The 15,843-nt window shown below is 34.7% G+C and overlaps 1 long non-coding RNA gene across 1 annotated transcript; it reads right to left on the bottom strand.

Annotated features, from left to right (window-relative positions):
• Positions 1-2,973: 2,973 nt before the first annotated feature.
• On the bottom strand, positions 2,974-6,856 carry LOC139977225 (uncharacterized). Its single transcript, XR_011796483.1, has 4 exons — positions 6,699-6,856; positions 4,390-4,568; positions 3,978-4,052; positions 2,974-3,360 (listed from the first exon to the last, which is right to left on the bottom strand). It is a non-coding gene; the product is annotated as an uncharacterized lncRNA (long non-coding RNA).
• Positions 6,857-15,843: the final 8,987 nt, after the last annotated feature.

The following is a 15,843-nucleotide window of genomic DNA, read 5'->3' as shown; positions in this document are numbered from 1 at the left end:
CAAATACTTACATACGCCCCCTCCTAAGAGTAACCAATATTTACACAGACTGACATGTAGAGACAGCTTGGTTACCTTAGTGTACAATTCAAAACCTAAAATGATTAAACGCCCCCACAGTGTAACCGATACTAACATGGGATGACATGTAGAGACACCTTGGTTACCTTAAAGTGTACAGTTCCATAACTAAGATGGTGGATACCCACCCCCCTCCCACAGAGAAACTGTTACTTACATGGACCGACATGTAGACACAGCTAGGTTACCTTAGTTTACAGTTCCATAACTAAAATGGTGGATACCCCCCCCCCCCCCGTACAGAGAAACTATTACTGACATGGACTGACATGTAGAGACACCTTGGTTACCTTAGTTTACAGTTCAGACATCCACAGTCATTGTCAACTTTTCCGGCATTACCTTACCACAAGAGAGAGTCGTTTACTGGTATTGGCGTGATCGACTCAGAGAAGACCTGTGTACGGTAACAGGTGACATTCGGATTTTATTCCAAATGATCTACCATTGCAGCACTTCCTGAGATCCTGAATTTGTTGTAAAATAATGACACACACACCTACTTTACACTTAAAAAGGTGTTAACTATGTTAGGTCGTCTAAGTGAAGTGGGTGGAAAAAAGGTGCTATATTTTGATTTTGAAACTTCTGAAACGAGTTGATAAGACAGTTTACACATTCCCGTGCATAATGTACTTGTCATTAGTCGTCTCAGTTGTCACCTAGTCTAGGACTGGTTTTTGATGGTTTGAAGTAAATTATGGCGTATTTTAATATTATGCGTTTGTATAATGCATACTTTCGAGGTAATGTAATAACTTAAAAGAATCTGTTCGTTCATTATGGAAATTAAGTGTTCAGTGGGATGCGTTGCTGTTTATTATGTTTAAGCCATCGTGTGTTTCTTTGTAATGCAAGTATTTCCATTGTATTCAGTATAAATACAACAGACTATTATGTTTGTAGAGTACTTTAGTCCTCTCTCTTTATGGGTATTGCATATTTCAAGTCTTATTATGCACATTCCTGTTCCTTTTATGGCTGAGCCACGCTTTGTCTTATCTAACGAGTATGAAGTTCATTTAAGTCTATGGTGACTAATTGAGAGATACTTGGCCTTTCTCTGTTGTTTAACTAACGGTAGTTAACAAACCGCTTACGGAGGTCACATAATAATAGATATTATGAGGGACGGGGGTACGACGGAAGAAAGTATAGTGGTAAGGTTGAGCGATGGAGAGGAAGACAGAAGGTTAAAGGGTGTGGGATGCGGTGGGGCGTTTCCAACAGAAAAGAGAAATGACGCGTTTGTAAGATATTTTATGTTTATTCATCTGTGATTACCTGAAACTGAAAGTACTCCATTTGATGGTCTGCCATGCATTTAGGATTAAAGGGAGAAGGGGGTAATGGAGAATGAGGACAAATTATAGGAAGAAACTAATTAATGTGCTACTCAAACACAGGCCCTTTAACCCGGAATTTATTAGGAGGGGGTAAGAAACATGAGGACACGTTCACCAGTTTTTAATTGTTAAGCACACTAATGAAACAGTAGGCATATGTAAATAGCTAAATAAATAAGTAAGATAAGATAATATGTACTCCTTAATATTTTAATTAACTTGGGCGGACATGAGGAAGAGGAAGGGATGGGTGCGATTGTTTTCTTACAAATGTTATAATAAGGGCCTGAAACAAAAGAAATGGAGGTAATTTCAAAATGAACAAATCTTTTCTTCTTGTAAGAAAAGGACAGTTTTATTTAATTTTATTTGATGTTAACTAGAACACAGGCTCAAAACTAATATTAATTTATTATTAAATTTATTAGTGAAAATGAAATCTTTCTAAATCAAATCTTTCACCCAATACAAGCATGTTTTTAGATATCCGCTTGGCTTCTAAAATTTCTTTACGCTAAATGTCTAATTATAGAACACATTTGAAGCTATGTCACGAAGGCTTTAAATAACATAACGTGAAATGTTATTGAAAAGTCTGGCTGAGAATTCTTTGTCCATACTTTTACTTTGGACCATATTTATGCTATGATGAAAACAACGAACAGGTCAATAAAAGTGATGGGAACAAAGGGGCACCAGATTAGGGACAATTAGGGATAACCGACTTAAATTGTTGTTCGAACTACCAGGAAGGAATTATTAAATTACTTTCCCATAGTAATCAGCAACGCAACCATATGAAGATAGTCGAAGCAAAATGGCGGCCAGATTAGATGAAGATAGTCGAAGCAAAATGGAGGCCAGATTAGGGCGAATTTAGCAAGAATGAGGGACAACTGACTAAATATACTGTTCGAACATCTAGGGTAGAGCTGTTGGGACCATTTTCTGATAACACTCTATATTGTTTTCTCACATCATGTTTGATAGCACTCGTACTGCCTGTATGAACAGTTAATTTGGTCGGTATCGGATCTCTATACTGTTAATACTACAGTAAAGGCTTAGAAGCGTGACATGAAATTACAATTAAAATGTCTGAGATGAGTGAGATGAGATTCAGACAATGTTGTTATGACAGAGCTTCATCACAGTAGAACTACTTTAATGTACAAGTCGGAAAAGCGCCCTCTGTTAGATTAGTACCAATATGACTCCATTTTCTTTCCAGTTGTTGCAGCAGTCAAAATATAGTTATCCGAGATATCGGGACTAAATAGGATGAACTTCAGATCTAATCACGGTGTTTGCAAGTAAATTCAATCGCAAGAGGAGCTCTTGTCATGAATGAAACCGCCTGGAATGTATTAGAAGAAACACACCCTTAAAACTGAGACGTTTAAATACTCTTTATAAATCCTAAAGGATGGCATTATACGACACGAAATAAGTTAGGGAGAAGATGGTAGGAGAGGGACCATGGGTAGTTGATCAAGAACGTCACAATTCGATTCGATAGTATAGAAAAGAAGAAAAAACACACTGCTTTATTTTACTGCAAACGAAAACTCTTTATTTTTAATTCATTTTATAGAACATTAAAACGAGATATAAATTCAATTTCTTAGTCTTGAGAAATCCACTGACATAACCGCACGAGTTTAGGAGCACAGCTACAGCAAGAAACGCTCATTGATATACCTCAAAAAAAAAAAAAAAGAGGTACCCATGTTGGCCTACAATTATCGGTTGTGAGGCTCACACTTCATTCTTAGTTAAGCTGCTGACTTTGAAAATTCAATAATCAACATCTACATTTTATGTTGCAGTAGCCTAGATGCTATAATTGGCTGTCGTCGGTGGATACAGGTCAAATGTCAAACAGGGAGAGGTCTGTTCCATACTTTGGATTAGAGTCCAACGTTGCCAAGGACTGAAAACGTAAAAATAAAAAACAATCAAACGAAATTAAAATGAATAATACGTGGAGGATCATTTAATGATTTTTAATTTATAGATATCATTTCGAGGGAGTCATGACATTATGTTTCCTTATTTGCAAGATCGCAATGCTGGTTAACGATGAGGATCTAATCTTAAAACTTTAAATTTTAACCTATTCTTGCTGCAATATTTAATTGAGAAAACGAGCAATGTTTAAATAGAAGATAGGACCTTATCGCAAGATTCATTTATAAACATGAATACACAGTTGAATTGTCGATAAATGGCCAGTAACATACTACGTTCTGCTTCATGCTCCAAATATAACTCCTTTGATCTTTCTTCATTTAAAAAGGATCCGAATTCAATAAGTCTTTAGCTGGCAGATGATACTATGAATAACCAATATTATTCTAACTAGCGTTATCATACGGAGACTTATTAATGGTTGGGAAGAACCCTCGGTGGCACATCTATAACGAAACTATTAACTTTATTGAACTTTGACATGCTACCCGATTTGCATAAGTAAATATTTGACAAACACAATACGATTTAGTACACAAATACACTTAGATTCAACCAATGAATTTCATTTGTACTTACGAGATCCACAGGCTGCTTCTTGATATGTGCCATCGGGTTTTTGTAAGCAGAAGCAATGCGGTTTACCAGGACATTCTAAAATATGACATGAAATACAGAGGAATTATCATGTGAACAGAGGTAGAGGAAATATTGATTATTTAATTGATTCTTAATCGAGTGTTTTTATTCATCACTTATATTTTAACTCCGAAAAAATTGTTTTGAAAGACAATTTATAGCTATGGAAAAATATTTCATTCTCGTTTTTACAATAAGTCATTATAAACATGTAGCTGATTATTTTAAGGTGTACTTGTAGAATGCAAATACAACCTTCAATAGAAAAAAGTGGCATTTTTTGTTGTTGAAATACTTTAAAAGATGCAGAAGTGACTGGTAAGTTAGCCCTCATCTAGGTTTCATTACTTACCTACATATCCCGAGTTTCCTTTCCCCCTTCCTCTGCCTTTCCCCTTTCCTTTGCCTCTCTTCACCATGTAATTATCCACCATCATGTCGAGCAGCTCATCCTCCTCCTCGTAAGCAGCTGCCACGGCAACGAGCACAGACAGTGCCAGAAGGAAATATACGATTTTAGATTGCATGGTGCTTCAGAAAAAGAAAAGAAAAAAAGAAAGAAAATAAACATATTGAAGCGTTTCATAGTCCATAACTAGACAAAATGTATAATAAACCAGGTAGCTGTATAATACCATACATTTGGAAAAAGTTACTGTTTTCTATAAGTTTAATGCCTATTTTCAACTTCCAGGTTTAATCAGAAATCTGGAAGCTTCTCTATTGTTTGAATTCACAATTATACCTGTGAACCAATAACTTGAATTGCTATGAATTTTAAATCTCGAATAATGTTAAGCATTTCAAACATAAAATAATAATACTATAAAAGAAAATAAAGAAAGACAGTAGGAAAACGGTGGTAACTTTATTTTGTCGTTTTTATCTGTACTCACAAAGAGTGACATAGTTGTTACATATTTTGTACTTTTTTTTATCCATCTATTAAGATATAAGCTAAATTGATACATTTTCAATGAACTTTTTCTAATTTATAATATTTTAATACTTTTAATTTACAAGGGATAAGTAAAGAAATAAAACCTTGTTGGAATCACTGTATGTGAGTTGGAACACCATATGTCTTCAAGTCTCTGATATAATCTTGGTAGGAACTTAATTTGAGTTCATTGTTTCCTATCACGATGTCTTACAGTTGAAGTACATTCTATTCATTATTTAGTTACTGATATATGATCAAAACTAAGCAATTCGATTCATCCAACAGGTGATAGGCTATATCACATAATTCCAGTTAATTAATTCTTCATGACAAATTTGAGAGAACAAGTATGCATTTACAGTATCCATTCATCATCGCATTAAATTAACTTGAACAGTTTTACATTTTCACGTTGAATTTCTGGATCATATAAAGGGGTTGATATTTCCAAATCGTTACACTAAAAGTTAGTCTATTATAGTATCAGATCATACTACTATTATTTACAGCTTCGCACTCGAAGTTGAATATATCAAACACTGTCTTCCTTCATCTGAAACATATCAACGAATCTCTCCCACATCGATAGTAAAAACTCTTAATATTGTAATGTTGGTTAACAAAAGTAGCATTAATTTCATTTCTTTCCTCTGTTGTTTAAATAAAGATCATATGAAATAGAATTACGAAACTCTTGGCTTTTCCTTTTCCATAAGTATGAAAAAAGTTGCACTCTTTAATGCAACTGAGTGACCATTTACTTTATTTTATCATTTAAAAAGTTTACCGTTTCAATTTGGTTACAGGTAAAACTGAAGTAATTAATCACATTTAACTTGAAATCTTTGTACATGATAACGTTACAGGTTTTTGTTTGCACGTTGTTACCGCCCTCACACCAGTCCAAGAAAATTTCGCCCCCTTTCTTCCTGAAAAGTTTTTCACTGATTGTTAAAATAATTGTTTATGTTTATGTTATTGACGGTTTAATACATTTTTAGTAAAAAAGTGAAATCTTTCAATGCCGACTATGGATATTATGTCCAAATAAACTTGTCATTAAAGATGGGACCGTGAAATGTATCCATTGATGTGTAACCATGAACCACAATACGAAGTTAAACACATATTCATTATTGTTATGGCATAATCTCTTGAAATAACGGGAAACCAATATTGCTGCTAAAAGGTTATATATCTATTTGTTTCAGCGTAGAAATGCCTAGGTTGTAAGTTTGACTCATTTGTGTTTAACTGACAAACAACATGTAGATTAAACTGATTTTAATGCGACTGGTAAACCTGGTAATAACTCTTCTGAGTTTTCGTCACAAGAAAGCACACATCAGTACACTATTAAACAGATGATCAGAAGTTAAAAAACATTGTTGCTATATCTGAAATCAACGCAGAGGCGGAAAGAAAATTAAACTACAAACAAGTTTGTTAAAACCGTCGATCGCTTGAGATCCTTCATAATTTTTAACACCCGAAATCTTTAGTCCAGGAAGGACAAGCATATATGAATGCCTTTATATTTACTTTTTGTATATGGAAAAGATTTGACATTTAAATTGACGAGCCTCCTTAAACCTCCGTAAATATAAATATATATGTATGACACATTTCCGATATAAGTAAGTACAGAAACTACAACTTCAGAATGTCGAAGAGAACCTTTTAAAAGTAAAATCAAAAATAATCAAATTGGTACTTACAGAATCTTCAATGGAGTAACTTCGGATGTAATAAACACACAAGCGATGCTTCGGCTAGGATCTTTTTGAATGTACCGAGATGGTGCCTGTCCTTGCTTTTTATAAGAAGTTTTGATGAAGTATTTTCTTCTGGGTGGTTATATATTTTTTATCTTTAGGGTGAATGACGTCACACGTAATGAACCGTACCTACGTCAGTACCTTAAGCCATGGATATAATTATAATGTATAATTATAGATATAATTAATATTCACGTAGAAAGCGTCATTAGGTTTTGTGTAAAATTCATTAATTTGTAAATGAAAAAAAAAACTATTCATACTTGAGAGAACACACGTATGCAAAAAAAAAAAAACAAGTATAAAGTACCTACCAATCTGTTAGCTAGTTTCATCCCCGACCGATATTCATTCGTTTAAACCTCCAATGTTTACTCTTAGCAGAATTGTGGTCTGTAGAAAACGATTAGTTGATTCCATTCTTGTTTTACCAAAGTTAAGCAAGAAAAGATAAAAGAGAAGAAAATAGGCAAATAACTAAGAAATAAAGACATTTAGTTAGGTTTAAGGTGTCATTTGTAAGGTAAAATTGCTGTTTTCATTTATGATGACAAATGCAATGATTTGGCATTAACCAGTATGATGTTATTGAGGGTTTAGGCTCCACAAGAAAAAATACACATTGCTGGTAAAGTAATCTATTATCGAGTATCAACTCTTATGAAGAGCACATTGTATGCTGTGCGCCATTTTGAATTTACTAAATTAAACAGTGTGCACTATGTAGCAGACTTGTTGAATATAGTTTTCAGAATGAACACGATACACCCTACTGAATATTCATGGTATTCTAATATACTCACCTGTGTATTAGCTGTACGGTAATTTATATACAGAGTGACAGGGGTGTAACTTATAGGGGGTGCAGGGGGTGGGTGAAACCCACCATAAAACGAAGGAGGAAAAGCCCTCCCCTCCGCACGTTCATCTTTGTTTTAAATAGTTGAAAATTATAGCAATTTTCCACAACTACCCCCTCCCATTAGACATTTACTCGGTACGATATAACATCATATCCATTCCCACTCTGCATAACTAAAATGGTGGATACGGCCCCAAAGAGTAATCAATTCTTACATGGGCTGGCATGTAGAGACAGCTTGGTTACCTTAGTGTACAGTTCACACATCCCAGTCATCGTGAACTTTTCCAGGAATACCTTACCATAAGAAAAAAGTCGTTTACTGGTTTTGAGGTAATCGAATCAGAGCAAACCAGTGTACGGTAACAGGTGTCAGTCGGATTAGACACCAAATGGTCTACTATGCAGCAATTCATGAGATCTTGAAGTTGTTGTAAAATGATGACACACACACCAGTATAGTAGGCAACCTCCTGTTTTGCACTTAAGAAGGTGTATACGATGTTAGGTCGCCCAAGTTAGGTGGGTGCAAAATGGTGCTATATTTTGCTTTTAAAACGTGTGAAATGATTTCATAACACGGTTTTCACATTCCCGAGTATGAGGTTTATGTCATCAGTCGTTTAAGTTATCACCCAGTCTAGGATTGGTTCTTGTTAAGTTGAAGTAAATTACGGCGTATCTTTATGTTACGCGTTTGTAGACTACTTACTTTCGTGGTAATGTAGTCACTTAAAAGAATCTGTTCGTTTATTATGCAAATTAAGTGTTCAGTTGCGTTGCTATTTATTATGATTAAGCAATTGTGTGTTTCTGTGTAATGCAAGACATTCCCTTGTCTTTAGTATAAATACAAGAACCTGTTATGTTTGTATAGTACTTAGTTTAGTTCTTTCTCTCGAATCTTATTGTATTTTTCAAGGCATTCCCTTGTCCTCAGTATAAAAAAAAGAAACTGTTATACAGTTCTTTCCCTTTATGGGTATTGTAAATTGCAAGACATTCCCTTGTTCTCAGTATAAAAACAAGAACTATAATGTTTGTAGAGTACTTTAGTCCTCTCTCTTTATGGATACTGTATATTTCAAATCTTATTATGCACATTCCTGTTCCTTTCATAGCTGAACCACGCTTTGCATCTTAACAAACTAATTAATGTGCTACTCAAATACAACCCTTTAACCAGGAATGTATGAGGAGGGGGTAAGAAACTTAATTATTTATTATTGGACGTATTCTCCTGTGATAGGAGTGGTGAGTGGTGGAGGAATAGTGGGGGCGGTGAGGAGGGGGGGGGGGTGTTTCCTTGTGAAATTTCGACATACGGACCTGATGTCATGAACTGGAAGTAATTCAAAGATAACAAAGCTTTTCATATCGTAAGAAAACGAAAACTTTATTTTCATTTAATGTTGATGTTACAATAGAACATTGAAGTGAGATAAGGAGGACATAACATATTTTAAATGAATCCATCGACTGAACAAATGAACCTATTGAGCCAAAATTAAATAGCTTACAAGTATTGGCTGTAAGACTTTTATATGATTATAGAAGTAAGCAATATATTGCAGGCTTTTGTGACTTCACATTTACAAGCTAGTTTTAAACCGTTCTGCTTTTCATTGCCTTGAAAAATATCGATATAGTGTAACATGCAGTCAGCGATGGATGAATGTCAAATTCCGAACACGATGAGAGCAGTTCTCGAAGAGGAATTAAAGTTTTTCAAGACCAACAAGGGAAATGAATGCAAAACGAGCGTTGCATATAAAGATTATTATGCAGCGAACACAAACTTAACTTTACCTGGGATAATGTTATTCATAAAGCAAAATGGCATCATTGTCTCCTGATTGGTTTATCGAATAATTTGTTTGTGACGTCAATGCTAATGTCAGCTTGTGATTCTACTGTCATTTCTACATTTTTGTTATTGCTCTTTCATAATCCAGTGTTTGTGACGTCATCAATATTTCGCAATCTTGGCATGATGGCGTCATTGCTATGTTATTATTGGGTGCTTGTGACGTCATTATTATATTTTAATCGAATCAATGTTATATTTTTATAGACATTTATCCGATTTTTTTTATGAACAATAATTGCATGAAATATGTGACTGCATACACAAGCCTTATTTCCATTCAGACTTTATTCTTAACACTTTTGACAAATTTTGATGTCAATTTTGTCCTGTTCATTGCACAATTTTTAATGCAAATTAATTATGTGAGAAGCGATTCCATTGACTATGAGTTTAGATGATGTCATTACGACGTTCTTCCACGGAACAGTGTAAGTGATGAAACGTTTCGTTACCTCGGCAATATAGCCTTAAAGTCGCAAAACAATTTTGCCTGTGTAAGGCTTCGATTAAGCATAACACTGTGTATGTATTGAAAAGTCAACTCATTATACATAGTAAGGAAGGGAGAGGTAGAGAAATAATCGGTGATTTGTCCATTTTCACTGATCAAGTTCTAAGTAGCGCCGGGCTGGTTCCTATGTAACAGACATTGGGCGTTAATCATATCGACATTCATACATAATGAGCCCCAAATAAGTTAACCTTATCAGAATTGACCTCCCCAATTGCTGTCGATCCCATTGATAGAAAGGTTCCTGTACAAAATATTCCTCTGCATTAATGAGGTGATAAACAAAGGGTCTACAAAAAATAGCACTGATAATGAACCAGCTTACATTTTGGCGTGTCCGCAGTTCTTATGACAATCCTTATATTTCGGTAATTTTCCAACTATTTTCCACAATTTTAGCCTCAAATGGATAGGAAATATTTAGATTCCTGTTTTAACAAAAAATACACTAAAATCAGTGCTTTTTACTGCTATTGGTGGTATGTATTCCAAAATAAGCTATTTGGGGACATAATTTGAATATTTGCATACATAATGAGCCCAACATAAGTGAAACACATCAGATATGAAGTTAACAATTGTTTTTCTTCCCATTGATATCAATGTTCTTTTACAAAATAGTCCTCTGACTGGATGTAAATTAAGTCCAAGAAAACCACTTTCTGATGCTTACTAAAGTAGGTCACATAGTCGTGAAAAAGGGTTAAAAAAGCAACGCTTATAAGAATTTACCTGTGGCGTACAATAGTAAGAATATGTGCTATGCCTCCAGATTGACTTTTTAACTTTTTTTTGACTATTTAAGAAAAGCTAGACTATTTATCACACACATTCCCCCAATTTCCAATATAATATATAAATATATATATATATATACTTATATATATATATATTTATATATATATATATATATATATATATATATATATATATATATATATATATATATAAATATATATATATGTATATGAATATATTCCATGACATTTTCGAAGAAATTGTTTTTCACTTAACTCACTCTGCTGTAGCGAAGTAAAATCACAAGCGTAACTATCGATATGTCTTCACAGGATATGTTCGGTTACACGCCATCTGTTTGTAAAGGTTCACTGCTTCAAAAATTATTAAATTATATATTTAATTAAGTTTTCATGCCAAAAGAAAATTTAATTGAAAACAAATACGCCTTTAAACAAGATTAAATATATGTTCATAGATACATCAAAATGATGTGTTTCGCAACTCTTGTGTCCATTGACCTTAACGTTGTCAGCGACTTGAGGAAAGTTAGACATGTCGGAAGTAAAAAGACACTCAATATTGGTGAAAAGTGACTCCACAATAAATGAATACATTTTCATAGACCATTGATACTAACCAAGGTGTGCTATTGGTGGGATTAAAGCGGATTAGTATTGTCATAAATGAAAAAGTTGCTTACTAAAGTGATGGAACCAATCACAAGTGATGGTGAGAACTTTTAAATTTAGCTCCGCCTACATATGTGCTATCAAGAAAAGACATCCAGCCAGTGGCATCATTTCAAATCAAACTGTGCATGAAGAATTAATATGCACGAATTCATATTGCTGCCACTCCAAATTAGGGAAAGAAAAATTACTTACATTTCATACATACATATATGATTTATTTTTATAATATCGAAATAAGTAAAATCTAGCTTATATTATAACAATGACTTTATTATCTCATAATGCATAATTCAGAAGAGGATCAAGAATATCTGATGAATATATTATCTGGAACACTATGAACCGACATATTTAAGTGTTTATGAATGACTTTGTGAGCTAGCTTCAAGATTACTCCAACAACTATACACAGTGTTGACCAAAGTAATCAGGTAACATTGCAATCAGGTACAATTCTGGTATGAAATCAAACAGAAAGTGAAAAAAGTGCAATCACATTTTGTAAGAAATTGTATTCTTATTTCTTTATGTTACTGGCTGCGAAGAAATACGATTATTGTTCGATGAAGTCTTCATAATCGAGATCCGCGAAGTAATATGGAATACACCCACTGTCGTTTGTTAAATTAAACCTAAAGAATACTGTGGCAAGCATGGCTCCTTTCGTAATAATGCAACTTCGGAGCCAAACAAACTTGACGTAATATTGTAAATATCGAAAGTTTCTTTATCTGTAAATTATCAAAAGGTCTTTTGTAAGTTTGAAAAGTTGTATATATTATTATTTCTTTGAGTGCCAGCAATATTAGATATTAAAACATGGTCAAGTATAGAGAGCCAACAATTTCAGAGGGTGCATGCAAAATTTTCTTTATTCGTAATAAGGAAAAGGTCTTTTTGTAACTTTGAAAAGGTTTTCATATAGATTATTTCTTTGAGTGCCAGCAATATTTGATGATTAAACATAGTCAAGCAAGTAGAGAGTAAACAAGTTCAGGGGGTGCTTGCAAAGATCAGAAATATATCTAGGGTAGGTTAAATTTGATAGGATCAGCTGTTCTTAATATTCTTCTGTAGAATGCAGTATGCGAATAGCGACGTTACATATAACATGATTGATATATAAAAAACCTATACCTTGCCGATAATATACATTAGGAGGTTTACCTGTACCGCCTGTTAGTGACTTAAATGGACTAGCAGACAAATATAAGTTTTTGTTTGTATGTATTAATCTTACACCAGACTCCAAAGACATTGAAGAATCATACAGTTGACTTTTGTGTTATCTTAATCATACAGTGCTGAGATGCTAGATCTCTGCCAATTGGGGTGGGGGAGGGGGGCGGGACTAAACTACACCACTAATCCACTAACTTTATATAGTTACTCGTTTTACATTAAGTTGTAAGCCGAGCATCAGACACGATTTTTAATAATTTAAAAGTGATAATAAATCAGTTCCTTGAATTTAGATAACCTAACGTTTTGCTTACATGTCCATTTGAAAGTGTATTCCTTGGCTACTTGTAACCGTACGATAAAGTGCGCTACACAGTTTGTTGTCTCTAGTTGCAAAATGCCAAGACCCCTTTAAATTTCACTACTGCCCTCTACAATTATTCAGCTACTTCCGCACACTGGCGGGTCCAAGGGGGGGCCAAGGGGGGCCATGGCCCCCCAAGGTGAGCCAAAAAGTGTTTCCGAACATCCGCTAAATCATATGATTGGAAATTAAAAAATCGAGAGGAATAGCAGTGGTAGACTAGTCTAAACCTTTTCGTTTTCTGGTTTAAAATTAAATGCAGAGTTCCCAACTGACCCGCAATTCGCGGGAATTAGACCCGCATTCTAACACCCAAACCCGCTGACCCGCACAAGCGTACGAAAAAATTGTAATTGTCAAGTATACATAAAAAAAATTGCATCAAATTTTGACTTAGCAACCATCATTTCTTTAGCATTTAGCATAATAGAGTATAAAACCTCCTTTACAGCATCATTTGAACCTCAAATAAGCCTAAATTTCTTTTCATTGGGGCGAGCAGCGAACATTTTCATACCACGGGAAAGAATGAATTATCACCTACTATTCAATTTATTGATGTTACACACAAAAAAATGCATATTTCTCAGAAAATTTTGGGTGACAAAAGCCTTTCTAAGTGCCACCATTTTACATGTAGGCATCACCGGGATTCCAAAACAATTCAAAAGGGGAGGGGGACACCCCCTCCCCTTATACCCCTCCCCCAGGACGACGATTCTTGGCATGGACCAGCATTTGCCTTCTCAAGAGTTGGGAGCTATGTAAATGTATGAGCATGAGGATTTACAGTTTAACACCATTTTGCAGTTACAGGCTGGTTGTAAGAAATTTATAACCTATGAGAAATAAATTTCTTGAGGAAAATGATCCCAACTTTGTTTTATAAATATTTTAGAAAATTACACCTGGGAAACATTTTTTTTAAAAGTAAATTAACATCACTATTGTACACTTTTGTCGCACCAAATTGCATCTGAGGGCATTCAGCAATAGAAAATTTTCCAAAGGGGAGGGGGCATCCCCTCCCCTTAGACCCCTCCCCCATATCACTCTAATGCCACTTTGGCCCCTCCGAAACAAAGGCCCTGGATCCACCAGTGCTTCCGCAACAGGTAACGCTAGACTGTTATCATTAGAAATTTTTCAAAACTACTGTAAGTAATGAGACAGACTTTGCACTAGTATAGCGAACTTACCGTACGCTATAGTGTTAGGTCAATGCAGTTGACTTAGTTGTTACATAACGCAACTTTATTTTATGAGCAGCACCCTTCATTTAAGTATGTTGTCATGTATCTACAGCTGAAATTATTTTCGGTATCATGCATTTGCAAACCAAGTCCGGCAGTGCTTCTGTCACCTACGTAAGGGGTGTTGATCACCGAATCATGGCCAACGGCAGAGTAATTAAGAGAAATATAGCGATATAAAGAATAAAGAAAATACAGAATAGCTTAGTGAATAGTAAATAACAGAAAGAATAGCAAAGTTAACAGTTTGGGGTCAATCATCGATAAAATAATAAAGTGCGTAGAGCAGGATAAGAAACGAAGTCAATTGCTGAAGCAGCTGGTTGGTTGTTTACCTTAATATAAACAAAACAAGGATGGGACGTTTTGGAACATTTACCTCCGTCAAAGGATGTAATCGATAACTTTATCACAAATGCATGACGTGTTTGCTTAACACATCTGGTGGAATGTTTGTCAGCAGCAGTTATACACCGCATGGAAGAATTAACTTAGTAGTTTTACAAAAGTCGTGTTTGTTCTATATGCAAAAGTTAACATTGTTGCTATGCGACTGTCTAGAACTAAATAGAATCCATTTGTATCATTTGGCATGTTTCATCTGTTACAGAAACATAAAACCATGTGAACTTTGCTAGCACGTGCAGCCACACTCGTACATCTGTCGTACAGGCGGCAGAATTGGAATTAAAGAACTGATGTACTAAAAGGTTATTGTTGGAGCAAGTAGAATAGTCCTCTTGTCGTGTTCATGCAGGAGCCATTGGAAATTATTTATTCATAAATTACACCCCGACGACAGATTGTCTGATATCTTGAGAACAACTGTTAACTTAGTTTATGACGTAAGCCAAAACTTCTACTTTACAGATGGGAAAGGGGATGGGGTGTGTGGGGTGGGGGCTACCTATTAGCACTGTTGGGGAGGGGGTAAGATGTTATGTTGTCAAGGGTGATTCTAAGAGGAGGTGTGTCCCTCCAATTTGAGAAATACAATTTGTATAACGGAGGGTGCTTAGATGCAAAATAAAAAGGCTATATTTAGAAACAATGTTAAAGAATTCTGCTTATACTGCGTGTTTGTATGTAATATATATTAGGTACACCGGTTTTGATTTGTAATATGTTATCAAAAAGAAGTAAATGTGGTTGTGCCCTTGATGTGAACTATATATATATATATATATATATATATATATATATTTGGTGGCTGTACCATACAGTTCCAAGACGAGTATTTTTCAGTTCCTCATAATTATGCGTTGGTTTTGTTATTGAAAAGGAAATATCTAAATTAAGTGGGGAAATGTTTATCTTCAGCTTAACACTACTGGTTACACCCGTCATAACAAAACTAGTTTAATGATGCACTTCAGCCAAATATTTATTGCACTACTAACATACTGGTCGAACTTGTTTAGTAAATTGAGGTTACTCGCAGTTTCGTTATTAAGCAAGTTAATTTCAAGAGTATACTCACGTGACAGGCCAATACAAAATGAGCACATAAGAGTATAATCACAGGAAATTAAACCTACTTTCACTTTCACTGTCTGTTGTATATATTTTGCAACAACAAAAACTATTCTCGTTACACTTGATGAGTTATC

The sequence above is a fragment of the Apostichopus japonicus genome, chromosome 12, assembly GCF_037975245.1.
Source record: "Apostichopus japonicus isolate 1M-3 chromosome 12, ASM3797524v1, whole genome shotgun sequence".
In the NCBI taxonomy this organism is placed as follows: Eukaryota; Metazoa; Echinodermata; class Holothuroidea; order Aspidochirotida; family Stichopodidae; genus Apostichopus; species Apostichopus japonicus.
Note: the sequence above shows the minus strand (reverse complement) of the source record. Positions and strands in the feature narration are given on the sequence as shown.